This window comes from Rattus norvegicus, chromosome 9 (genome assembly GCF_021556685.1).
Source record: "Rattus norvegicus strain SHRSP/BbbUtx chromosome 9, alternate assembly SHRSP_T2T, whole genome shotgun sequence".
Lineage (NCBI taxonomy): Eukaryota > Metazoa > Chordata > Mammalia > Rodentia > Muridae > Rattus > Rattus norvegicus.
This window is the reverse complement of record NC_141542.1, coordinates 56499878-56525403: the sequence shown is the minus strand read 5'-3', so window position 1 is coordinate 56525403 and position 25526 is coordinate 56499878. Positions and strand designations below refer to the sequence as shown.

At 45.1% G+C, this 25526-nt stretch overlaps 1 long non-coding RNA gene across 2 annotated transcripts; it reads right to left on the bottom strand.

Moving 5' to 3' along the window:
- Positions 1-10773: 10773 nt before the first annotated feature.
- On the bottom strand, positions 10774-23698 carry LOC148003694 (uncharacterized). Of its 2 annotated transcripts, XR_015629481.1 has the most exons (4): positions 23427-23686; positions 13565-13736; positions 11373-11678; positions 10774-11193 (listed from the first exon to the last, which is right to left on the bottom strand). It is a non-coding gene; the product is annotated as an uncharacterized LOC148003694 (long non-coding RNA). The 2 variants fall into 2 exon arrangements; XR_015629482.1 differs by lacking the exon at positions 13565-13736 and having other exon boundaries at positions 23427-23698.
- Between the last annotated feature and the right edge of the window lie 1828 nt (positions 23699-25526).

Sequence of the window (25526 nt, the reverse complement as noted above, 5' to 3'; positions counted from 1 at the left end):
GGGTGCCCACTCAGACTTGCCAGCCAGTTAGTGGAGCTGGGAGCTGGCTGTCAATACCCTAGCCCTAGAGAAATTTAACTCTTGGGGTGGGGGGTGTACTGGCTGCAGTTATCACAGAGAAAGGAGCCTCCTTTGAGGAAATGCCTTCTTGAGATCCAGCCGTAAAGCATTTTCTCAGTTAGTGATCAAGGGTGGGAGAGCCCATTGTGAGTGGTGCCATCCCTGGGCTGGTGGTCTTGGATTCTATAAGAAAGCAAACTGAGCAAGCCAGGGGAAGCAAGCCAGTAAGTAACATCCCTCCATGGCCTCTGCGTCAGCTCCTGCTTTCTGACCTGCTTGAGTTCCAGCCCTGACTTCTTTTGGTGATGAACAGCAATGTGGAAGTGTAAGCTGAACACTTTCCTCCCCAATTTGCTTGTTGGTCGTGATGTTTTGTGCAGAAATAGAAACCCTGACTAAGACAGGGGGTGAAGAAGAATTGAGGTGGGGGCGGGGGATTCTCTACACGACATATTTTCGCTGTGAATTATCATATAGTATCTAGCCTAGCTGCTGGCACTGCCTTCAAGTCTGAGAGAAACTCTAACAATATTCTTGTAGCCAGCAAACCAGGGATCTTCCCAAGAGAGGAAGGACACAGCCCAGTGTCCAGTGGAAAGTTGTTTGTCCCATTCAGAATCTGCTAAATCTGCTAAAAGGTTTCCATTGGTGTGATAACTATCCTTCTAGATGCCTCCAGATGTGGAAGGGGCAGTCTTTCAAGTCCAAATAATATACCAAGGCTGAGCTGGGAAGCAGGGGTTCCTCATGCCCATGGCAGTCCTGCAAGCTGAACTGCTTCTAGTTACTGCTTGATTCTGGCCTCAGACTCCTACAGCCAGCTCCCAGCTCCACTTGACTTGCTAGCGAGTCTGAGTGGGCACCCACCTTGCCAGGATGCTCTCCCTCCTCTCAGGGACACAGCTTGTAAGATGTTGGTGGCATTTTACACATGTCCTCTCAGCACTCATCTGAAAGTGCCTGAGGCACATGCGTGTGCAAAGGGCCGAGAAAGAAGTTACCATGTAAACTTGAAGCCTCAGGTAGGATTCTGAGCACCCACATAAATGAAGGCAGGCAAGGCAGCACCCTTGAAATCCCAGCACTTGGGAGATGGAAATCGGATCCGCCTGGAGCCGCCTGGAGCTAATGTTGAACTCTAGGTTCAAAGGAGAGACCTCAGCACAACGTGTATGGAAGAGTGCAGTTGAGCAAATTGCCTCACTCCTTGGACCTCCACACCACACACTCATGCATGTGCACACACACAAGGATTGCACACATACATTTGCACAAAAAGGCAAACTCACCCCCATACACACACACACACACACAGATATATATATATGTATATATATGTATATATATATATATATATATATATATATATATATATATAGAGAGAGAGAGAGAGAGAGAGAGAGAGAGAGAGTCCTCTGAAAGAAACGATAAGATCCAAGGTGGCTATTTCCTAGCCCTCAGGAAGTACACACTGAGTTCGTATTATATTTTCGTTGTTGCCATCAAAGACTACTACAAATTGGGAATTTTATGAAGCAAAGAGGTTCCTTTGGCTCACAGCTTTGGAGGCTGAATATCCAAGATAGGACAAACAAAGGTTAGCTTTCTGTGAGGCTGTTGGCTGTATTATTGGCAGGGCTGACATGTCATGTTAAGGGTGTGTACAAGAGGGGACTGATCACATGGTTAGACCAGAAGCCGGAGAGACCCAGAGGTTAAACTCTTCCTAGTACCTTGTTCTTGAGGATGCTAACTCACTCTGCAAGGTCAGCATTGATTCCTTCCAAAGCGGGCACTAGAGAGTGACCTGTGATGTTGCTGTCTCCCACTGGGTCTCCTGTCTGAGAGGTTCTCCACTCACTGAGGTCAAACTGGACAGCAAGCTTCCAACTGAGGAATCCCCAAGCGACAGTCACACCATCTCCAAATCATGGCAGAGTGGCGCCTGGGTAGGCATCTTAGGTATTGGTTTTGCCCACCCCTGTGGTGTGTTTCCCTCCCCCAGCCCTGTGGGTTTGCACGTACAGTTCCTCCTGGACATCTGTTATCTCTCGGGTACATTTTGTACTTCGATGATTTGGCCTTCACCTCTGGCTCTGCCATCAACGCTGAACTTTAATAGGACTGCAAACCCCACTTTAAAATCCACTTTCAGGCTTTCACTTTGTATATTAATATATATATATATTAATATATATAATACCTAGCATGCCCATCTCCCTGTGAATAAATAAATCACACCCGGAGCAGGAGAGAATGAGTTTCTTTTGTTGCGGTGGTAGATCTCGCTGGAGGCACTGCGACTTGTAGCATGAATACATTTATTTCCACTTCCCTCCCCACAGCAAGGAGGGATCCAAACCACACCCTTCTCCACCCAGATGCACAGTGGGAATGCAGCCCTGAAAGGCTCACCTGCAAGCTGTCTGCCTGGCCTCTTGGTCCACAGTTTCCAAGGTGACTGACAGGGTGCTGCTGTCACAGGTCCTGTCTGTAACGGTGACAGAGAGAGGCAATGCACACTGGGTGTATGTGAGCAAGCTGTTGAGGAATGTGGAAGAAGGGTGTTGTACCACATACAGCTGGCAGGTGAGAAAGATGACATCCTGCCTCATGTTTACATCAGTTTAGGGATGACATTTAGTAGCAACGTAACATCTATCTACCTTAAGGAAAAGCACAGTATGACTTGAAATTTTTTTAATTCATGACATTTTTCCCCCAGAAGATTAGAATATTCTAATTATCTAGAAATCTCGCTCCGGGCTAACAAATCACATTGCTGATACCAGCACAAAATACCCCTGTAGCTCCAAACTGCCTACTCATTTAGGGATTGCCTACTCATTAGAGAGGAAGTGTGTGTGTGTGTGTGTGTGTGTGTGTGTGTGTGTGTGTGTGTGTCGCTGCAGGTTTGTGTCCATGCAGGTGTGTATATGGGGCATGCATATAGGTATAGGCACAGGCACATGTGTACTTGTGTAAGCCACAGTCCTCTCTCATTCTTGTTCTTTGAATAAACAGGCAGTGCCAGTCCCTGGGCAGGAGTTCCTAAACAGTGTAAGAGAAGAGCAAGCTACCGTGAAGGGAACAAGGGAAGAAGGACTTGTATTATCCCTGTCCTTGACTGTGGACATGGTGTGTGACTAGTGGCTTGAGTTCCTACAGCAACGGAAGTGGCCTTCCGACATCCATCCTGCTGTTTGTCAGGGAAATTTTCTCCCCATGACAGAAATCAACCCAGGACAATTCCATTTTGAGATTCAGTTTGGGATAAAGACTATGGAAGTTTCCAAGGCCCTTGGAAGCGATGCTTGGTAGGAAGTTTGAAGTCTGGTTTCTGACTTCTGAGATTAGACATTCTCATCATCCTGGAAGCTTTAAGAAAGAAGAGGCATCCATCAGCACAGTCAGGTTCCGTATGGAATTCTGGGAGGGCCGGTCCAAAGTGACTGGAGAAAAAGCAAGAGGAAATGACCTGGGGAGAGAGAGGAAGGTCTCGGTCCTTCTAGTCTTCTCTACCAGTGCTCTTCCCCACTCAGAAATCCCTGTAACTCATAGTCATGCAGAACCCCCTCACATGCCCACTCCCCTACGTCACCCCTCGCCCCCACCTCCCATCTCCCATTCCTGTTGAAATACCAAAGCTGAGAAGGCATCTTCATGGTCTCTCTCTTTTAAGGAGGAAATGAGACTGTCTCAAGATGAAGGGGCATGGCAAGGGCTGTCCATCCCAGGGTTGGATGGGAAGCAAATCTATTAGAGCTAAGGTGAGAAGGCAATGGAATCCCTCGAAGAGAGTCCAGCGATGGGATAGAGGAGATGAGACCAAGGGATGGAGGTCACATCTGTATAAAGGCCAATTAGATGGGTGGACAGAGCTAAGCTGGAGACAAGTCAAGAGGAGTGGAGAAGCAGCGAGTCTGCGGGTGAAACCAAAAACCCAGGAGAAAGAAAGACCAAGGTAGAGCCAAGCAAGCGAGCAAGCAAGCAAGCAACAAACCTGAAGCTGTGGACTTATTTAAGAAGGAAGGGCATCCAAGATTGAGGTTGTGGTCCAAGGGAAATTCACAGGGGGTGGTGGCAGAGAAGCCATGTCCTACCAGGAAAGTCTGTCCTAAGCATTTTTTCAATATTGTATTTACTTTTTACTCTGTGTGTGTTCCTGTGTGTGTGTGTGTGTGTTTGTGTGTGTTTGTGTGTCTGTGTGTGTCTGTGTGTGTGCCTCTGTGTGTCCCTGTGTGTCTGTGTGCCTGTGTGTGTCTGTGTGTGTGCCTGTGTGTGTGCCTATGTGTCTGTGTGCCTGTGTGTGTGCCTCTGTGTGTGTGTGTCTGTGTGTGTGTTTGTGTGTGTGTATTTGTGTGTCTGTGCCTGTGTGTGTGTCTCTGTGTATTTGTGTGTCTGTGTGTGCCTATGTGTCTCTGTGCATGTGCCTGTGTCTGTGTCTGTGTGTGTGCCTCTGTGTGTCCCTGTGTGTGTCTGTGTGCCTGTGTATATGCCTGTGTGTGTTTCTGTGTCTGTGTGTGTGCCTGTGTGTGTGTGTGTGTGTGTGTGTGTGTGTGCCAGCAGGCATGCATTCTATGACACACACGTACAGGTCAGAGGACAACTCTGTAAAGTCTGCTTCTTCCTGCCACTCTTATGTGGAGTCCAGGGATTGAACTCAGGTTGTCAGGCTTGTCTAGCACCTTTACCCACCGAACCATCTTGCTCAACCATGCTGTATGGTTGGTTTTAATATTGACTTGCCACGAGCTAGAACCTCCTATGGGCAGAGCCTTAACAAAGGACTGTTATGATTCCCTTGACTAACACAGGAAGACCCACCCAAGTTGTGGCAGCAGCTGCTGCTAGCAAATCAGAGGAGCCCAGCAGGAGGAGGGTTATCTGCTGGGCTCTCCCTGGGCCCCTTCCCTCTTGGTTCTGAGGTGCTGAGTTGATTCCCATTTCTGCTGCTGATAGCAGAAGAGCATGTCTCCAAGTTTCCATTGTGGGCTAAATATCAGTTGCTTTGCATCTCTCTCTCTCTCTCTCTCTCTCTCTCTCTCTCTCTCTCTCTCTCTGTGTGTCTGTGTGTATGTGTGTGTCTGTGTGTCTGTGTGTCTGTGTCTGTGTGTCTGTGTGTCTGTGTCAAGGCTGGAACACGAAGCCTTGAGACTGAAAGCTATTAGGTTCCCCCTCCCTGCCCACCAAGTAGGAGAGAGCCACTGTGGGACTACTCCAGCTGCAGAGGAACCCAGCCTCAAGGACCTAGCAACGGCACGCATCTGGGCCTCCTAGGTATGATGCCACCGTTCTTTCTATAGCCCTAGACCAGCAGTTCTCGACCTGTGTGCCATGATCCCTCCAGCAAACCTCTATCTCCAAAAATATTTACATCATGATTCATAACGGTAGCAAGATAATTTTGTGGTTGTGGGGAGTCACCACAGAAGGAGGTACTGTATTAAAAAGTTGCAGCATTAGGAAGGTACCACTGCCCTAGAGAACCTAAGGTACCACTCTAGTCTAGCGCTTAAATGGACCCCAAAGAGATTCCTCCTCCAAGAAGATGATATACGGTGTGGGGACCAATAAAGTGAGTAAGAGGGAGACAGCTTCTGTGCAACTGGAGGGGTAGAAGGCTACACAGTCATAGGAAACCAAGAACTAGCAGATTGGGTCCTGGTAAGGGAGGGCAGGTCCAGGACAGAGCATGCGGCTGATCAGATGAACCGAGGGAAGGTTGTCAGTAATAGAAGAATCCAGCAAGGGAAGGCTGGATTATAGAGGGACCAATGGATGGGCAGCTGGGCATGGTCTGAAGAGGGACTCTTGGGATAAGGGACCCCTCTCCTAATGGAGGAAGGACTGGGTGCCAGAGAAAGGGTTGGAAACAGAGCTGGGTGGGGGTCTGAACCAATCATCGCTCCATACCAATGCTTCTAAAGTCTATAGAGTGGCCAGGAATCCAGCTTCAAAGCTACCCTCAGACAGAAGAACTGCTCTGATGCCTTTGATTGATGTGGAAAGTCTTTCTGAGGAGCCGATTCTGCAAAAGCCTGGCACAGGCTGCCAGGCCTCAGCCTGAAGAGAAATGGCTCTGTGGAAATGGTGACTTTCAGGGGAGATCCTAGAAGGATATTTGAATCCATTACAGTGAATGATAGTTATCTGGAGCAAGTTGTAAAATTACCACAGATATTTACCAATACACAAGTAGCTTAGGCCTGTGTCTTAGGGTTTTCCTGCTACGAAGAGACACCATGACCAATGCAACTCTTGTAAAAGAAAACATTTAATTGGGGGCTGGCTTACAGTTTCAGAGATTCAGTCCATTATCATCATGGTGGGAAGCATGGCAACATCCAGGCATACATGGTGCTGGAGAAGCCAAGAATTTTTCAGATAGGAGAAGGGAGACTGTCTTCTGCAGGCAGCCAGGGGCAGACTATCTCCTGCACTGGGTGGAACCTGAGCACAGGAGATCTCAAAGCTCACCTATGAAGTGACTCACTTCCTCCTAATAGTGTCACTCCCTATGGCCAAGCATTCAAACACATGATTGGGGTGAGGGTGGGGGATTCCTATTCAAACCACTACAGCCTGGTTGTCAGTAGGGCATTCCATTGGGCTTTCAGGCTGGCTAACTATAGACTAAGTGTGATGTGAAGGTAGGATTTCAGTCGAAGGTGCTACGTTGTATCTTTTATTGATGTTCTTTTTGTGGTGATACATTATTGCCACAATCTCCTCTGATCCTTCAGATGAGGTTTTTACTTTTCATCAGAGCCTATTTATACTAGTTGATTTAAAGTCACTGCCTAGGACTATAGAGATGGCTCAGCAGTCAAGAGCATGTGGTATTCTTGCAGATGACCCAAGTTTGGTTCCCAACACCCAAGGCAGGTGACTCACAATGGCCTGTAACCCCAGTCCTAAGGGATCAGATAACTTCTTGACTTTATGGGTACCCATACTCACACATGTCCAAACCTGCACGCGCTTGTACACACACACACACACACACACACACACACACACACACACACACGAAACAGAGACAGAGATCAATTTTGAAGTCTTAATAAATAACATAAAATGTTTATACTTTTGAGGCTGCTTTTATTTCTTAATGCAGATCATGTAATATTAACATATCCCTTAACAAATATGTATTTAATTAAATTTGCTTTTTAAGGATTTGTTTGTTTTATGAGTATGAGAGTTTTGCCTATATTATGAGTATATGTATGTACCACATGAGTTAATGTCACTATATGGAGGTTATGAGGCAAATCAAGGTTTTCTATAGGAGCAGCAAGTGCTCTTAATGGACCCCACAGTATCCTATTTCACTCTGCTGAAAATGTGCTATTTTGGGTAATTCTTTATACTAACTGAACGGTGACTCTGCACCCTGTTCTTTGAAAGCTGGTATTGTCATTTTTGCTTGTCTCTTCGATCATTTGTCTGGTGACTGAGCTGAGCCCACTCTGTGCTGGTTATTTCTTGTGCACTGTCACGCCTCTGTACTGACTACTTTATGTCAACTTGACACAGGCTGGAGTCATTCTGGAAGAAGGGACATCAGTTGAGAAGATGCCCATACCAGATTGACCTGTGGGCAAATCTGTGATATATTTGCATTCTCTTGATTGATGGCTGCTGTGGGAGGGCCCAACTCACTGTGGTTGGTGCCAACCCTAATGTAGTGGTCATTTGGTGCTATTAGAAAGCGAGCTGGCCAGGTAAACCACGAGGACAAGTCAGTAGGACACAGTATTTCTCCATGACTCTGCTTCAGTCCCTGTCCCTAGATTCTCTCTGTCGAGTTCTTGCCCTTGGTGATGGACTATAATCTGGAAGTATAATATGAAATAAACCCTTTCCTCCTTGAAATAATCCTGAACATATTTTATCACTATGGAAGAAACTCCAATGAAAGCAGCCTTTAACAGCATTGCTCCATAACCTCCCCCCATCCCCCGTACCCTTATTTTAACCTTTTAGTCTATTTGGAACTTGTTCTGGATCACCAGATAGCCTGTGTTCCAGCCCTCTCAGCCTGGGATATGGTTGCCTCTTTACTGTGTGGCTTTGAGATTGATGTCATCGTTGACATAGAACATCCTGACTCGGATGGTCCATTTCTGATCACTGAGAGGGGTTACACGTAGAGCTCACTTCCCAGAATACCAATGCTGTTATTTAACTGATGGTTCTGGTTTTCTACAAGTTTCTCTTGGGTAGAGAGGCACCTATCACTCAGCCAGTATTTTTACAGAGCTTATGATTGAGGTCAGAGTAAGGCCTTTAAACCTTGCAAGATGGATTTGCCCATGCCATGTCAGAAACATGGGTGAATATGTTGGTGACTGCCCACGAGATTCACAAGCTGTTCTTTGTTGACTGTAATTTGCCAAGTAATCCTGATTTTCCTGGGCAGCTGCTGCTGGCAATCACAAGTTCTTTAACTCTAGTTTAAGTTACTAATATTAATCCTCCGATCACACATTTTACATAGTCTCATGTGTGTGTGACTGCGTGTGTCTGTATATGTGCATCTTTGTGTTTGTGTCACTGTATGTATGCTGTGTGTGTGTCTATGTCTGTGTGTGTCTGTATATGTGCAACTGTATTTGTGTCTTTGTGTGTGTGTTTCTGTGTGTGAGCTGTGTGTTTATGTGTGTATATGTATGTGTCTGTGTGTGTCTGTATATGTGCATCTGTGTGTTTGTGTGTGTGCTACAGAGTGGCTACAAATTATTAAAGAGGATATCTTAGTGTTCTATTGCTCTGAAGAGATACTAGGACCATGGCAAGTCTTATAAAGAAAAACACTTAATTGGGGACTGTGACAAATGTTGAGGATCAGCAGAGGCTTAGTCAAAACCCTGTGGATATCTGGGAACCATTTCCTCAATGCTTCATTAGTACAGGAACTGGGTGATCAGTGGGGTCACAGTGTTAGGGTTCATGAGAGAGTGTCCTGCTCTCCGGTGGTCTGCAGTTATCAGTAAATTCGTGTGACTGGTTTCTCTGAGATAGTTACCCATGAGCCCATGCATTCCTGATCTGTTTTGATAAGTTTGTGCAGGATGTTTTACTTCAGAAGTAAGTTGCCTATCAGTGCGTGTTCATGGATGGTACTGGATAGGTAGTGCAAGTTATACATATAAACAAGGTATAAGGTCAGTCTGCCTTTGTATGGGCACTCCAAATGGTATCTTGTATACGGAGTCACCCAGAACCACTGTTTCCCACAACTTAGGGTGGCAGCATCTCACAGTACCACCCAGGCCAATCTCCACAGCAGTTTTATGTGTGCTTCAGCTCACCATACACAGGCCCTGACTGTTTCCATGTGGGAGTGCCCCAGTGTAGACCTGTTGCTTTTCTGAACTCCCAAAGCTGGCTGTGACCTCAGGAGAGCCGTTGCTCTTGGCTATCTTTTGTTCTCTTTGTGGATTCATCTGGTCAGGAGAAGGTATACCACATTTGAGACATTTGTACCCCTCCTTTACCTCTTGGACTATTGACACAATGGTCCCTGGGGAGTTGGACCTTCCTCAAGTTGGGAGGCAGTGTTAGGTTGTCTCTCCCCTTCCTCCCTTCCATACCTTCTTCCTAGCTCTGTGTTAGAAACAGTTAACTGTAAGAGCTTTATCCAGGCCTGCACCACCAAGAAGAGGAACCCCTCTCTCCCCAGAGCTCCATCTCATTCTGGGTAGGGCAGACTGCTAGATCACCACCATGCTTTACACACATACAGACAGACACACACAGAGACACAACACACAGGACGATGTAAAATGTGTGATCTGAGGGTTAATATTATTAACTTAGACTAAAGTTAAAGAACTTGTGATTGCTGGGGTGATGCACTGTAAAGAATTCTTATGAGTATGGAAGAAATCAAGAAATTTATTTTCCTGAGCCATGGAGCCTCACTTGGGCTAGCAACAGCACTGATTCTGTCTGGTCTCTTAAGACTTGCTGCTTCAAAAAGAAGGGCAAGTGTGGCTCAGATTTCCATTTGCTCTTGAATCCTCATCATAATTAAGTGGTTAAGAGCAATGGTTCTTATAGGTTGGATGGGATGCAACCCTGGCAAGAGTCCCTCAACCTCTTTCATATCTTTGTGATAGGCTGGGGAGGAGGCAGGTACAGTGGTCACCCCCTAATTTCCTTAACAAAACAGAGCCTAAAATATCATTGCCCCTGCCTGAAGTGAAGTTGGCAGATGGGACACCTCCCTAAACAAGAATCCTCTGGTTGGCATTCTGAAATGTTGCCCTTTGACCTTTGGACTCTTGAAGTGGACCAGACCCTACAGTTAGGTGCTTGATCTAAGACCACAGCAGGGCAAGTTCCAGTCCTGTGACACCTTGTGTGGTTCTCTTTGTTGATAGGACACCATCTCTGAGGGACTAAGTCTGGGAGTTGCTAGAGTGGGAGACCTCCCTCAGGGAACAGCACGGAGGTGAACTGAGGGTTGCTGTGAGGCTGTGCTGCAGAAAGTTAGCTGCCAGCAGGCCTGAGAGGCTGTCTAGGGTCATGCACCAGTACTTCTGCTTTGGTGTCAGACTAACTGAGCTTAGAATCCAAGCTAATTTTCAACCTGTAGGATTCAACCCAAATGACCCTTTGCCAGGGGTCATCAAAGCAAAAAACAAAACAAACAAACAAAACCCACAGATATTTATACTACAATTTATAATAGCAGCAAAATTATACTTATGAAGTAGCAACAAATTTTATGGTTGTGGGGGTCACAACATGAGGAACTGTATTAAAGGGTTACCACACTATGAATGTTGAAAACCACTGGCTTAGATCCCCCTGACCCTCCTCCCCTTTAAAATGTATGATTTCAAGTAAATTACTGACACTCCCTATACCATACAACTTCCTGTGAATTGGAGATATGCAAATGACTTACTATTAATCTTGGCCTATCCCATAATATCATAATACTCCCTCTGTAAGTTTCATTTCCTTCATGGCCCTTTAGATCCCCAGGGCCAATGGATATTGTCATGGCTCAGTGAGTCTTGCTCTGGCTTCTGGCTTCATTGTAGCCTCTGGGTCAGTTTCCTGTGCTGTCTCATCACATAGGAGTTGAACTTACCATCTCACCAGCTCAGGAATCTGCATGGATACAGGAAAAGACGATAAGAGGCTGTAGTCATTGCATATGGTTGCCAATTTCTATGTAGCAAACATTTTTTCCCAACCTATTTTTAATAAGGGTTTGATTTTTTTCTCTAGCCCACCACCCAGCAGAGGCAGTGGAAGAGAAAAGTTATTAGGATGTGGGAGAAATGAACCTGTTCAGCAGTAGTTCTTTGGGCGTGAGCTCCATCTTCTTTGGCAGCAGTTCAGTCCTATGGCAAACACTAAATACAACTCAGCAGCTGCAGACCAGTCTCTCAGCAGGCAAATGCCACACACAAACTGATAGTCACAGTCCAGTCCTCTTGGTGGGCAGACACCAGGCATGGACATCAACCAGCTTGAGACGAGGCTGAAGAAACTACAGGCTGCTGCAGGAGCTTCATGAGCAGTTCTTGGGTGAGTTTCTCTCAATGCCGGCATCACCACAAGTTGAGCTCAACAATGCTATGTAAGGTGAACTAATACATATGTGTTGTTAGTAAAGAAGAATATCGAGGTAGAGCAAACCAAACCAATGCTCAGTGCTTGTCTCCCACTGTCTGTCTCCCACTCCTTCATCAAGTGTCCTTTCATGTGTCTGCTATATCCCAACATCCAATGTTTTTAGGAAAACATTCTTTCATGTGTCAGCTTTAGCAAGCCATCCTTTTACCTGTGTGCCCCAGCAAAACATCATTTGACATAACTTACTTTCCAAAGAAACTAGAAGTTTCCACTTCATTACTATCTATTGTTCTAGTTCTCTTCTTTCGATATCAGTGCTGCTGATCTCTTACTGTGCAGGGTTGATAGCATCTGTGGTTCAGGCATCCCCTAGGAGCTTTAGGATGTGTCTCTGATATATAAAGGCCATCTCACTGACTGCACCTCTGCTGTTGGTAGTCAGTGTGAGGCAGCTGTTCTGAATCACAGAAATGTGGGCCGGAGCCCACATACCAGGCACTGAAGATTCAGTACACAGGAGGTTGGAGAGATGACTCTTGCTCTTCAAGCATGAGGACCTGAAGTAGACTCTCCAGCACCCATGTAATAAACACCCCAAAACACAACACACACACACACACACACACACACACACACACACACACACACACGGGGGGGGGGGGGCGGGGTATGCAGGACAGACATGGTCACTGCTTTCATAGAAAGTGGAGACATTAGGTAAGAAATGTAGTGAGTACGGTGAAACTTTTGACAGGAACTTTATGTGGACTTTATGGTCTGGGACCTCCTTCCCAGTCTGAGACCAGCATCCCTCAAGCAAGGATGTGGGTGGGGAGATTTGATCAATACATTATACTTGATTCATGGAAAAAAATCTGGCTCCTTAGTAGGGAGCTCTCAACCAGAGCCTGTGGGGGCTACAGTCAGCAGAGGGCATGGAGGACAGGGGTCTCCAGCAGCAGCCCTGGACCCAGATGGGGTTCCTATTCTCAGAAATGTATAGACGCAGCATGGGCTGGTCTCACAGTAGCCCCCTTCTGTGAGGCTCGTGAGCATGGGCTGGTCTTGCAGCAGCCCCCACCATGAGGCGCATGCTCTACACTTGCAAAGCTCTCTGTTTGTGGGTTTTCTATCGTTGCACACAAAGAAAAGGATCTTTTTGTTTACCAAGAATAAATAGCTCTTCGGAGTGATGAAACAGGCCCGATTGGCACTGCCGAGTGGGGTATGTAGGTCAGGACGTTCCTTGTTTGTATTTCTTGGAGGCAGGTTGACGTTTCTCTTGTTTTGAAAAGACTCTCCAGAGAGCTTATTATCTAGGGGAGAGGTTGGTGGGCACCCTTCCAGGAAGTTCTGAGGGGGCATGCTGGGAGCTTGTGGGAGGGGAGCAGGCAGAAGTAGGGGTGCAAGTAGTGAGGGCAGTGGAAGCAGGGACGGAAAAAGCGGTCAGATCAAATATAGTCGTCCCAGCCCACCACCTTGGATACAGCGGACTTTGATCACTGGAGAATGTGAGGCCAAAGGGGATTCTGAAGGCAAATGGCTCTTTAAATGGTACTTGTAACTAAAATGACAGAAGCCCTTGAATCCGGCTAGAACATGCCTTTGTAGATATTTACAAATTATCGAAGTGGATTCAGCCCACATCTCCCAGGGCTGGCTCTGCGATCATCTAATGGTTCCATGGAGTGAGCAGAAAAAGAAGAAAGCACCAAAGACCCGGGCTTTGAGGGGGAATGAATGACTGAGATGTCAGTTCAATATACCCCGTTAATTCTTGAATCAACAGATCTGAAAAACTAACAAAAGAGGATGCTTGACATTCTCCCCTATTCCTCAGTTTCAGTCGCTGTGATAAAACACCCAACAAAAGCAACTTTAGGAAGACGATTTATTTTACCTTCCAGTTGCAGAGTCTGTCATGACAGGAGAGGCTGAACACGAAGCTGGCAGAAGACATTTTCATCCACACACAGGAAGCAGAGAAAGAGAACAGGAAGTGGGATGACGCTACTTCCGCAGCAAGGCTGTACCTCCAAAGGCTCCACAGGCTCTCCATGCAGTGCTATCAACTAGGGATCAAGTGTTTGAATACAAGAGACTATGATGGACATTTCTCATTGATGCCACCACAGCATGGAGAGTCATTACAAGAGCGCCGGGCATTAATAAGCCCCCGTTGAGTCTATGGCTACTGTCATTCTCCTGTAGTTCTTGCCCTTCACCCGGATGTTTGGCTGTGGTTGCTATTGCCAACCGTATCTCCGCCTCACCCCTTGCCAATAGCGATGTGAACCAGAGAGGCATAGTAGGGGATGTGGTTTAAATCTTCCATGTCCCTCAAAAGCTCACATTTCAAGGCTCCTGACGCAGTGCAATAGTGATCAGAGATGAAGTTTGGGGGAGGCAGTGGGGACCATGATGTTCTGATATTAAGAATACATTAATGTATTGGTGGATTTGTAGATTAACTGGTTTCAGAGAAGGGGGGTTGCCCTCTTCTTGGCCAGCACGATGCAGCTTCATTGTATCGAGTACTCTGTGTCTTATCACGTGCCCACCATGATGAGACTGAGCAAGTGGGGACTGGAGCCTCTAAACAGTGAGCCAAAGAACTCTTCCTCCTTTGGCATTGTTTCCCTCAAGCATTTTGTCATAGTGGCAGGAGCTGGTCATGGTGATGGGAGCTGGGCAGCATGTGGCAGATGGTCAGTGGATCTTATCTAAGTAGGTCAACCTCTTAAAGGGTAACCAAGATGTAAGAAATGCAGCCTCCTCTGGGCCCGTTGTGACACCACCTCACTTAAGCACCGTTTCTATGCCCAGAAGAGAAACAAGGACTTTTGCACCCACAAAAATGCATTCCTAGCTCAAAGCCTAGAACTCCAACTGGTCTGGATAGGAATGTCTGAAGTACAGTGATAACTATCCTTAAAGCAACAGAGACTGATACTACAGGGTGGGAACCATGAGAAGGGGGCACTTTGCTGTTGGGGGAAACAGGAGTGAACGGGATTCAGACTTGGATTTCTAAATTCCCAACAGCAAAATTTGTTTTGATTTACATGCTACAGCTTTTAACATCAGCCTTAGTTCTCCTGCCTGACCCAGAACATTTTGATTTACAAATTGGAAAATAAATGGGCTTTCACATCCTGGGACTGTCTTACAAACCGCTCCAATAAATTCTTCATCAGAGGCTCTCAGCTCTTAGCCACTTCCTCTCCATTTGGGCTGCTCTGTGAATTATGGGTGAATAAATCATGTTTTAGCAAGCCCCGCTGTGCAGATGCATTCTGTTCATCTGTCTCTCCTGGAAATAAGGCCTTGGGTGTTTTGTTAAATTTAGGCAAGAATTGTGTGGCCTGTTTGGCAAGCCGGGCATTCTTACTAGAATCCTCTCTTCCCTCACAATGCTGAAAACCCTTCTCAGAGACCCAACTCCCACCTATCTCCCCACCCTTTGTGCTTGCGTGGGTCTATTCAATCTCTATGTTTCTGCAGCTGATGACACTCTCTGCAGCCCCAGCAGATACCCACTTTGCAATATTCCTGGGGGAGTGAATTCTACTTTGAGGGGTTTTTTTTTCCTTTCCCTTCAGGCTCAGTGGATAGCCACCTGGATGTAGGCAGGATGCTTTCCCCTATGTAACTTCCAAGACCCAAGCTTTTTGGTAGCTGGCAATGTAAGCACCAAGGTTCTGGAAGAATTGGGAGGAGGCAGAAGATCACTTTGAAAGGCATGCTTAGCCCCTGTCAGGATCTCCTCACTAGCCCGGCCCCACAGATTCAAAGTCAGTAAGCTGATCAGCCTCTGATATATGTAGAAAAGTAAAGTTCCTGGCTACACTGGACTGTCTGGCATATTAGTTACTTCTGTGAGGCTATGACCAAGAATGACAACAAGGAGGGAACATTTGTTTTGCTCCCAGTTTGAGAGGGTTCCGTGCACAGTTGCTTGGCCTCATGCACTTGGATATAATGTCACAGTATAAAAGTATATGTCACAGATTAAAGTATATGGAAGAGGAGGAGGTTACTTAATCAAGGGCTAGAGGATGGGTGCTTGTGTGCACACTGGGAAACAAAGGAAGGAGAGGAGGGGGACCTGATAGAACCTTCAAAGGTACAATCCCGGTGACCCATTACCCCCAGTGAGGCTCTGCCTCCTAAAGTTTCTAGAACCTTCTGAAATAGCACCACCATCTAGGGACAGAGGGTTCAGCACAAGTGTTCATGTGCATGGGATGGAGGGCATTTCATTGTGTGCATGTGAGGGATCCGAGGGAGGGTTATTTCAGTATGTTCATGTGACAGAGAGCATTTCATATTCAAGCTGTAAAAATATTATCTCCTGAGAACATGAGTCCGTTTTAGAGCCTCGGATTGATGAGTAGGGCTGTCAAAGGAGTAGTGAGGTCATGCTTGAGTAGGTGGGACACTTAATCTAATCTGACTGATGTCCTAAGAACCGGAGGAGAGATAGGAAGATGTGTACCGAGGAAAGAGGCTGTGAAGATTCACAGGGAAAGTGTTAAGAGGCAGAGATGACAATGATGGAGCTAAACACCAGGGAACGTGAGGGCTTGGTGTTAATGCCAGAAACCAGGAGAGCTTTCTGAGCTATGAGAGAACAGTTTGCTCTTGTCTTAAGGCAACAGTTGATTGCATGCTGTTGTGAAATCCTCAGGAAACAAACACAGTAGCGACTGAGAAGACGGGTGTGTGCTTACGGCTGCGGTTTTCATGGCAGACCTCACTGTGAAAGCTCCCATCCTACGTGGCCCCCTCCTGCCCAGGAGCTCCTGAGATGGTTGAGGAGACTGGATATTGACTAGGCTGGCATTCCACTAATGTTAGGTCTTAAATTTATTAGTGATTTGCAAAATATTTTGCTCACCTTTGTCACACACTCACACACAATACACACACACACACACACACACACACACACACGAAGCAAGGTATGGTGATGTACAACTGTCATTTCATTTCAGCACCTGTGAAGCCAAAATGGGAAGACCTCAAATTCAAGGCCATCAGGCTGTATGGCTTGCTAGACTTGTCTGTCTGTCTATCATCTATTTGTCTATCATATCTATCATCTATTTACCTATAATCTATTTATCAATTTATCTATCATATAGCTATTAATTTATCTATCATCTATTATCTATTTTTCTATCATCCATAAATTTATCATCTATCTATATCTATATGCATATCTATCTGAATGAATGACATTGAAATATAGAAACATTAGTGTAAAAAGAACACAGAATATATTTATTTTTCATGTTAGTATCTAAGGAGATTCTATACCTGCTTAGCATATACATTAATTAAAAGTACCCAGGAAGCCCCATCTTGAAGTTATGTCGTTCAATTTCAACAACAGGTAGTTTTTAAAGAGTCATGTTCTCCACAATTTTATGAACCAGGCAAAAGCTCAGAGCCCATGTAGCCTGTCTGGGTGTATAGTATTGTGACCAAGCTAAAGTCATCTTCAGACAGCTTTAGTACTTTGGCCTGTAATGGTGGCTCCAGCCTGTTCTAGGTCACCTTGCCCAGCCTTTTTCTCCTATGCTAATGTTGGAACTTTGTGGAAATAAAAGGCCAACCCTAAACCTCACTTTGTCCTCCACTCCTGGCTAGTGGGAAGATGTGAACAGATGTTGATTCATGTCCCCAGATAGGGCACGGAAAGCAGATCATGGACTGATTCCATCAAAGGGTAGCATGGTGGCTCCTGGGTGGCATCACCCAAAAGCCCAGCCCAGACTGAGTTACATCCCATTAAAGCTGCATTTTGGAGTTTCTTGTCCAGCTTGCGGTCAGCTCCATGGAAGAATCTTCTCTCCCTCAGTGAGTGATTGCAATGTATACAATCTTGAGAAGGGGCCTTTTGAGTCTTCTCATTTTCTGAGCCTCCTAGACAACCTAAAATTCACGAAATACTGCATCCTTGCAGGTCTCCTTAGTTTTCTTGGTCTTGTGAGCCTCTCCTCTCCCTCAGGAGGGGTGTTTCAATTTGGAGGAAATAACTACCCAGCAGGGATTCTTCTAGAACAGCCTCCATAGTGACCACCTCTGTTGCAGTCCCTTGAGGCCATAGCACACTCCAGCTCTTTCTCTTTTCTGCCAGAAGCAGTTGGTTTCAGGGTCTCAGGACAGATTGGTAGCGGACACTGTGAGCTCTGCAGTCCTTTGAAAGCACCAACCTCCTATATTTCTCCTACAAAGGAAGTGCATTTGTGATACACTTTAAAGCTACAAAGTGTCCACATTCATTCTTATGTGAGGTGTGGAAGGAACTGCTGTTTTATTCCTTTTATTTAATTGATTTGTATCTCCTTAATCTCACCTTCTGCAAAAGGTACAGAACATAACCGAATTTTCATGGTTTGACAGATCTCAGAATGCCACATCTCTCCCTCTTTGTGAGAGCCCTGTTTCCCAGGACAGAAAGTATGTAGATTGTGGGCTGAGTGTTTGTGAAGATTGGAGGGGAGGAGGTAGGGGGAGGGGGGTTAGATCATGGAGGTAAGACTGTCATGAGTAGGGTAAGTACTGAAGTGAGACTCTAGAGGGCTCCCGCCCCCTCCCACTGTGTAAAACACAGGAAGAAGTTGCCTAAACTGGTCAATTTGGCACAGCTTAGAGTTATCTGAGAACAGCCTCAATCAAATTTGATTTCTACAAGCCTTGATCAAGTTGGCTTGTGGCCATGTCTGTGAGGGATTGTCTGGATTATTAATTGGTGTAAGGAAGGTGTAGACCATTGTGGGCATTACCATTCCCTAGGCTCAATAACAAAGCTGTCTAAGCATGAGCCAGTGAGGGAGCCAGAGAGTGTGCCCCCAGACAACTTTCCTGGGTGATTTCTGCTTCAACCTCCTGCTTGAGTATCTATCTCTCTTGACTTCATTCAACCTAGACTGTGGCCTGAAAGTGCAACCGAAATAAATTCTTCCCTCCCCTAGGTTTCATCTGAATGTCTTATCACAGCAACTGAAAGAAAGCTAGAAAAGTGTGATTTCCTATATTCTAGAAGTCATATGCACTCCGGCTCTTATTGACAATTTAAAGTTGGACTTGCTTATTCCACAGCTTCCTGTAAATGAAAACACACAGGGCTTTTCTTTATTCACTCTGGTATCATACCCCATTTTGAGATTCATGCATGTGGATAAGTACACTAGAAGTTTCTTTAGCTATTGGACAGCTTTGTTCGAATAGTCCAGAATTTCTTCAGCCATTTAAAGGACATTTCAGTTGTTTCTGTTTTGATATCATGATAAAAATGTACAGGCATCTATATGAGTCTACATATGTGTTTTTTATTTTGATATAATATTCAGGGATGAAATTCACTAGTGGATAATTGAGATATTTACTTTTTATAAGAAATCACTGAAATGTTTTCCAAAGAAATTTCATTATTTTACACACGCATCCTTTGTGGTCTTAGGGTTTTGAAGTAAAGTTATTAATTGCAAGTTTGGTTTTCCTTAGGTTAGTTTTTAATTTCTTTTAAATTCAGTTTAATAGTTATGTCTTTGGAGGAATCTTTCTCACATGTTGAAATATTGAAAACATCCGCATAATGTTTTACACTGTTCTCTTAATACCATTCTGTCTGTAAGGTTGGTAGTGATGGCTCCTCTCAGATTTCTAAGACTGATATTTTCTCTCCATCTCTCCTTCTGTCAAGTAACCTGGCTGTAAAGTTTAATATCATTGATTTCCTCTATTGTTTTCCTTTTGATTATTTTATTTTATTATCTTTTTTTCTATTTCTTTTTAAATTTACATCATTTCCCCCAACTCCTTCAAGCAGTATATTATATCCCTGGTTTTAATTTTATTTTTCTCACATAAGCAATTGCTGCTACCTATCTCTAAGTTACCTGCCACAAATAGTCATACATCTTGTTAATTTGAAATATTTCTTTTGTTGCTGTGCCTGGTGCATACATGTGTGTTCACATGTTTGGGTGGGCACACTCACTCATGCATGTACATGTCCAGGCCACAGGCCAACACTGTGTGTGTGTGTGTGTGTGTGTGTGTGTGTATCATGTATATAGGAGGCATTTCAGAACGCGCAGAGGATAACTTTATGAAGTTGTGTTTTTCCTTTCACCTTTACATGGTTTCTGCGAATTGAATTCAGGTCTTCAGGCTTGGAGGACAGATGCCTTTACCCACTGAATCCCATCTCTGGCCCTCATTACCTGGGAGGATCATCTTTTGGTGAATCTGGAGCTCATAGTTTCAGCTAGGCCAGCCAGCCAGCGAGCCCCTGAGATCCACCTGTCCCTGTGGCCCCAATCACTGAGGTTATAGATGCCTGCTGCCATGCCTGATTTCATGTTGGCGCCTGGGGTCTGGACTCGGGTACCCATGTTTCTGCAGCATGCACTTTACTCACCCTGCTGTCTCTTCAGCCCCATGTTAACTTTTCTTCTTCTTTTTTTTTTTTTTTCTTTTCCGGCCTTGCCCTTGCTAGGCAAGTGCTCTACCACTGAGCTAAATCCCCAACCCCTCCCATGTTAACTTCTAATTGCCTTTCTCCCTTCACACACAGAACATAGCTTCATTTCCAAATATTCGTCTGGACATTTTTAGATATTTTATTATTAATCAGTATTTGAATTCTGTTGATGTCAGAGAGGGTGATTTATTCTTCTAATACTTTAAAAACCTATTGAGACTTTTAAAAAGTGGTTTATTACATTTTCCATCCATGTAGTCCTGATCGCTCTCTTTCCCTCCATCCCTCCTCCCTGCTCCCCTCCCTCCTTCCTTCTCTTTATGGCCACTTTATTTTAGTGCATCTTCCAGCAAAGGTCCTCTGCCTGTGTGTCCTGAAAACAGAGACCATGCAGCCAGGACTGCAGCTGTGAGCCCAGCCTTTTCTCCTTTATTTTTCTGGGCTCTTTGTCACAGTAATAGAGCTAACACGGATATACAGGTGGCCTTTGTAGATGTTTCAGCCCCTTTATCATCACAAAATGTGCCTCCTTGTCCCCTGACAGCATTTCTCGATGTTAATCTTGACAAATTAATATAAGTGCTCAACTTTTCTTATAATGAGTGATGGCAGGATCTATCTTTCCACCTTCATTGGCTTTTAACTCCTCTGTGCCTTTATTTTTTTTTTATGAATATGCACTTGCATATTCTTTTTTTTTTCTTTTTTTCGGAGCTGGGAACCAAACTCAGGGCCTTGCGCTTGCTAGGCAAGCGCTCTACCACTGAGCTAAATCCCCAACCCCCTGTGCCTTTATTTTTAAAGTGTGTGTCTAATAAGTATAATGTAAATGAATCTTTCCCTTGTATCCAACCTGACAAGCTACTTTTAATTGAAATGTTTAGCCAATATCATGATTTGTTTTCTATTTCTTCATTTTATACCATCTGTTTGGTATTGCTTCTCCCCTTCCTTTCTTGTTTGGAATTAGTTAAACAGTGTTTACTTTTCAGTTGTATCTCCTCTACTGCCCTTGAGGTTTTAGCAGTTAACGTGAAGATTAATATGTGTGTGACCAGCGAGTGGTTCAAAGGTTAAGATGGTGTCATGCAAGTATGATAACCTGAGTTCAGTCTCCAAAACTCATATAAAGGTAAACGGAGAGAGTCGACACCTTTCCCTCCCATATATATACATATATATATATATATATTCTCTCATATATATTTATATATTTATATCTCACAATCTCACAATCTATAGTTAATATTTACTTCATATAAACATGTGAGAATCTTCCATATTCCCTCTATATATGTATATATGTATGTATATATATGTGTATATATCTATCTATCTATATATGTATATATATCACAAGTCTATGGTTAATATTTGACTTCATACAAACATGTGAGAATCTTCCATATTTTCCTTTACATATTTGTACTACTTTTTTATACTTTAACTTCAAATTTATACAGTCCATAGCATATTTTCTTAATGTTTCTTAATTTTAAAAGCAAGCTGAATTGAAAGAAAGACACAGTTCTATGACCATCATTCCTCCTCTCTGTATTCATTTTATAGATATTTGAGCTTCCATCTGGTTTAATTTTCCTTTAATTCTACTTATTTTCTTTCTATTAATTATTAATTCACTTTACATTCTGATTGCAGTTGCCCCTCTCTCCCTAATGTCCCCCAACAGTCCCCCCATCCCCACTCCCTCTGAGAAGGGGAAGCACACACACACCCTTACCAAACCTCCCTGGCACATCAAGTCACTGCAGGATTAGGTATATCCTCTCCCACTGAGGCCAGACAAGGCAGCCCAGTTAGGAGAACAGGATCCACAGGCAGACAGCAGAGTCGCAGACAATCTCCACTCCAGTTGCTGTGGGGACCCACATGAAGACCGAGTGCACAACAGCTACACATGGGCCTCGGTCCAGACAATGCATGCTGTTGCTCGGTAGTTCAGTCTCTGGGAGTCCCCCAGGGTCTCCCAGGGTCCCCCAGGGTTACTTAACTCTGTTGGTTTTCTTGTGGAGTCTTTATCCCCTCTGGGTCCCTCAATCCTCCCCTTAACACTTCCACTAGACTCCCTGAGCTCCGTCTAATGTTTGGCTGTGGGTCTCTGCATCTGTCCCATCAGCTGCTGGGTGGAGCCTCTCCGAGGACAGTTATGCTAGGCTCCTGTGTGCAAGTGTAAGAGCAGAGACTGAGTGAATGGACAGCCAATGACTGGCCCCACTTGAGACCCATCCCTTGGGCAAGAACCAATCCACGACCCTATTAATGCTATTAATGATACCCTTTAATTCTCTTAATCATGCGGTACATTGAAATTTTTTTTTTTTTTTAGCTTTCGAGTAGTTTGAAAACATATTTTTAACTTAACATTTTAAAGATATATTTCCGGTGTTCAGAAATTGTGCTGTGCTATACAAAGATGTGGCCCTTTTTATTTGGAATGCTCAGCATCTGCAGAACTTATTAGGGTTGGAGGGCTTGATAATGTTTCCTCAGCTTTGAAAATTTTTTTGTCATTGTATTTCCGGCACTTTAATGAAATATTTCCTGTCTCTTCTAAAACCACAATCATCTCACATTAGTTTTTATATTTGTTGCTCTTTGGAATATCATATTTATTTGTTTATTATATCCATATGATTGTTAGGACTCCTGAAAAAATGCATAATAGCTCTCTAAGGTTGTTTGTCTTATGAGTCCTCTCCTCTGTCACCTCTGCATCTCTGATGACCACTTTCCACCTGTCCATCGATTCTAGATCGTATGCTGTGCATTGTGAAGGTAATATTGTAGACAGACTATAATCGCTTCCTTCGGGAGCCTTGAACATTACCTGGCAGGCAGGTAATCCCCCTGCAGCATAGGTTGGCTGCAGAATGACAGATTAGACTTTTCCAAGGTCTCCACTGGATACCTAAGCTTCCTCCTACACCCCTAGTATGGTTTCTTCTCTAATTGAGAACTCCATGTTTCCCAGCGTAGGGTCATCTCTGGAACCCCCATTCACTTCTCAGCTCCCACTACTTGCTTGGTCTCTGCTGGACCTGTAGAATTTCCCTCCAGTGTTTAGATCTTAGAGTCTGTTCACTGCCTCAGGGACTCCCTGCACAAACTGCTGGGAAGCTTTTCCCTATCTAATCAGCCTCTTCTTTGGAATCTTCCCCTCTCAAATTCCAGCTATCTCATTGTAACAAAGTAACATTTTTCTTCTCTAAGTACACTAGTCTTAAGGTAGAAAGGGGGAACTTACCCATCCCTGGGGCACTGGGGCAGGTGTCCTGTACAGTCAAAGCACAGTTTACATCTGCTGAGATCATGGGTTCCTTAGTTCTTATTGAAGGAGTCCTGCTGTATGCTGTACGAGTCCCCCATAAACAAAGATGGTGAGCGAGATGGAGCAATTTGGCTCCATAATTAGCAACTGTTGAGCGCTCCCTTGTTGCCTTGGTTACCTCAAACAAAAGGATGATCAGTCAAACAGCCAGGTGGACTACACCAGTAACAGCTGTCCCGGAACTTCTCAGACACCTTGAAAAAAAACTATATAATAATTACTGCGGATCCACCCAGGTCTTAAAGTCACAGCCCCGTCCAGGGTTTTTCAAACACTTTGTAGCAGACTTTTTGTTTTTCCTATAACAAGCCTCAGTGAACTCTGCATGACCCTAGAACCATTTCCAACAAGGCTAGAACAGGAACCTTTGCCTGGTGGCCTAACAAGGCAACAGGTGTGCAGATACAAAGATACAAACCTCTATTAGCATGTGATGTGGTCCTGTAATTGTTTCAAACACCCAGGACTCTCACTACACAAGCACACCATTAAAGCTCTTAGGAACTCAGCTGGAGACCCTGGTATTGCAACATTGGGCCCCAAAAAAGGCTTCTTCTGTGTGGCCTTTCAAACTTGCCTACTTTTAGGAGTGCAGCACAGGCAGGGTTGGAAGCATGAGGGACACAGCGAGAAAGCCATAGCAGGGGTGGCAGACTGGAGTCATAGTCCGCTGGCAGCTGAAGATGATGAAGCTGGATGATTGTGAATAGCCAGGGCACTGGAAGTAGGACAGAAGACCAAGCGTTTGTGCAGGGAGTATAGGAAGAGCCAGGGAAGAGAAACTCCAAATTGCTGGAGTTCTAGAGAGCTGTCAAGTCTTTAAGAAGTGTCTTAGACACCCGAGGCCACCACATGCACACATGATTTCTTCGAAATCACATTCTCAGTTCTTTATGAAAAGGGGATAGTGACCCCCATCTTTTGAGGGGTTTGCAGGGCTTAAAGGGTCAGTGTTCAGGAGTATGCCTATGGAGAGGAGTGTTCTACCTCAGCTGTACTGAGGTGCTGAGGGCTGGAGCGGATGTTGTACGTCCTCCTTCCCTCCCCCTTCTCTCCCTATACATATGGCAAACGAGCTGTTGTTCACTAAGGCATTTTGAGGCGATGGCTCTTGGTGAGGCCCAGGTGTTACTATCTCAGCTCCATAAACATCTTCCTTCCTCCGGGCCTGTTCCCTTCTCCATCTCAGGAACACGTAAGTCTGTGATGTGACTGGGAACTGCTTGACTCTTTAGCAGCTGGAGATGTCCTCGGTAAGGCAGTGTTCAATCCTAGGAAAGGGGGCACTTCCTGTGGTTGGCTGTGCCATGCAAGAAGCACACCCATGCTTAGCAGTATGATGGGAGAGGCCAGGTGCCTCCGAGGTGCTAACACAGGATTTACCTAAAGGAGCAGCTCAGCTGGGAGGAACCCAACCCAGATCCCAAAGGATTAAGTTTGTCAGAAGCCCATGAGGATCTCCCTTGCTGGACTCACCATTCTCACAAGGTAGTTTTTCCAGCCTGGCAAGAATTCGTCTCAGGCTTTAGCTGCAAGAATCTGTTTTGTGTGTTGCTAAAACCCTATGCCATTCAACCAGTCATCCCAGGCTGTTGGAAAGTGGACACGTGGGACTTCCGGAGACTTTATACACTTCTGACTACTCAGGACCAAGCCAAGGAAAGGATCTTCATTTATATTAAAATCAATCTCTCTCTCTCTCTCTCTCTCTCTCTCGCTCTCGCTCTCGCTCTCGCTCTCTCTCTCCCCCCTCCCTCCCTCCCCTCCTCTCCTTCTCCCTCCTCTTGCCCTGCCCTCTGCCCTTCCCCCTCCTCCCTCGCTCCCTGTCCCTGTCCCTGTCCCTGTCCCTGTCCCTCTCCCTCTCCTTCCCTTAATAAACACATGCTCCTACTCCAACACCCACCACTCCCTTCCTCCCTATAACTGAGGTTAAGCATGTCAACCAAGCCATCCTGAGGAATGGGGTGGCAAGTCAGTCATGGGCAGGGTGGACTCACAGAATTCCATGTATTCAGG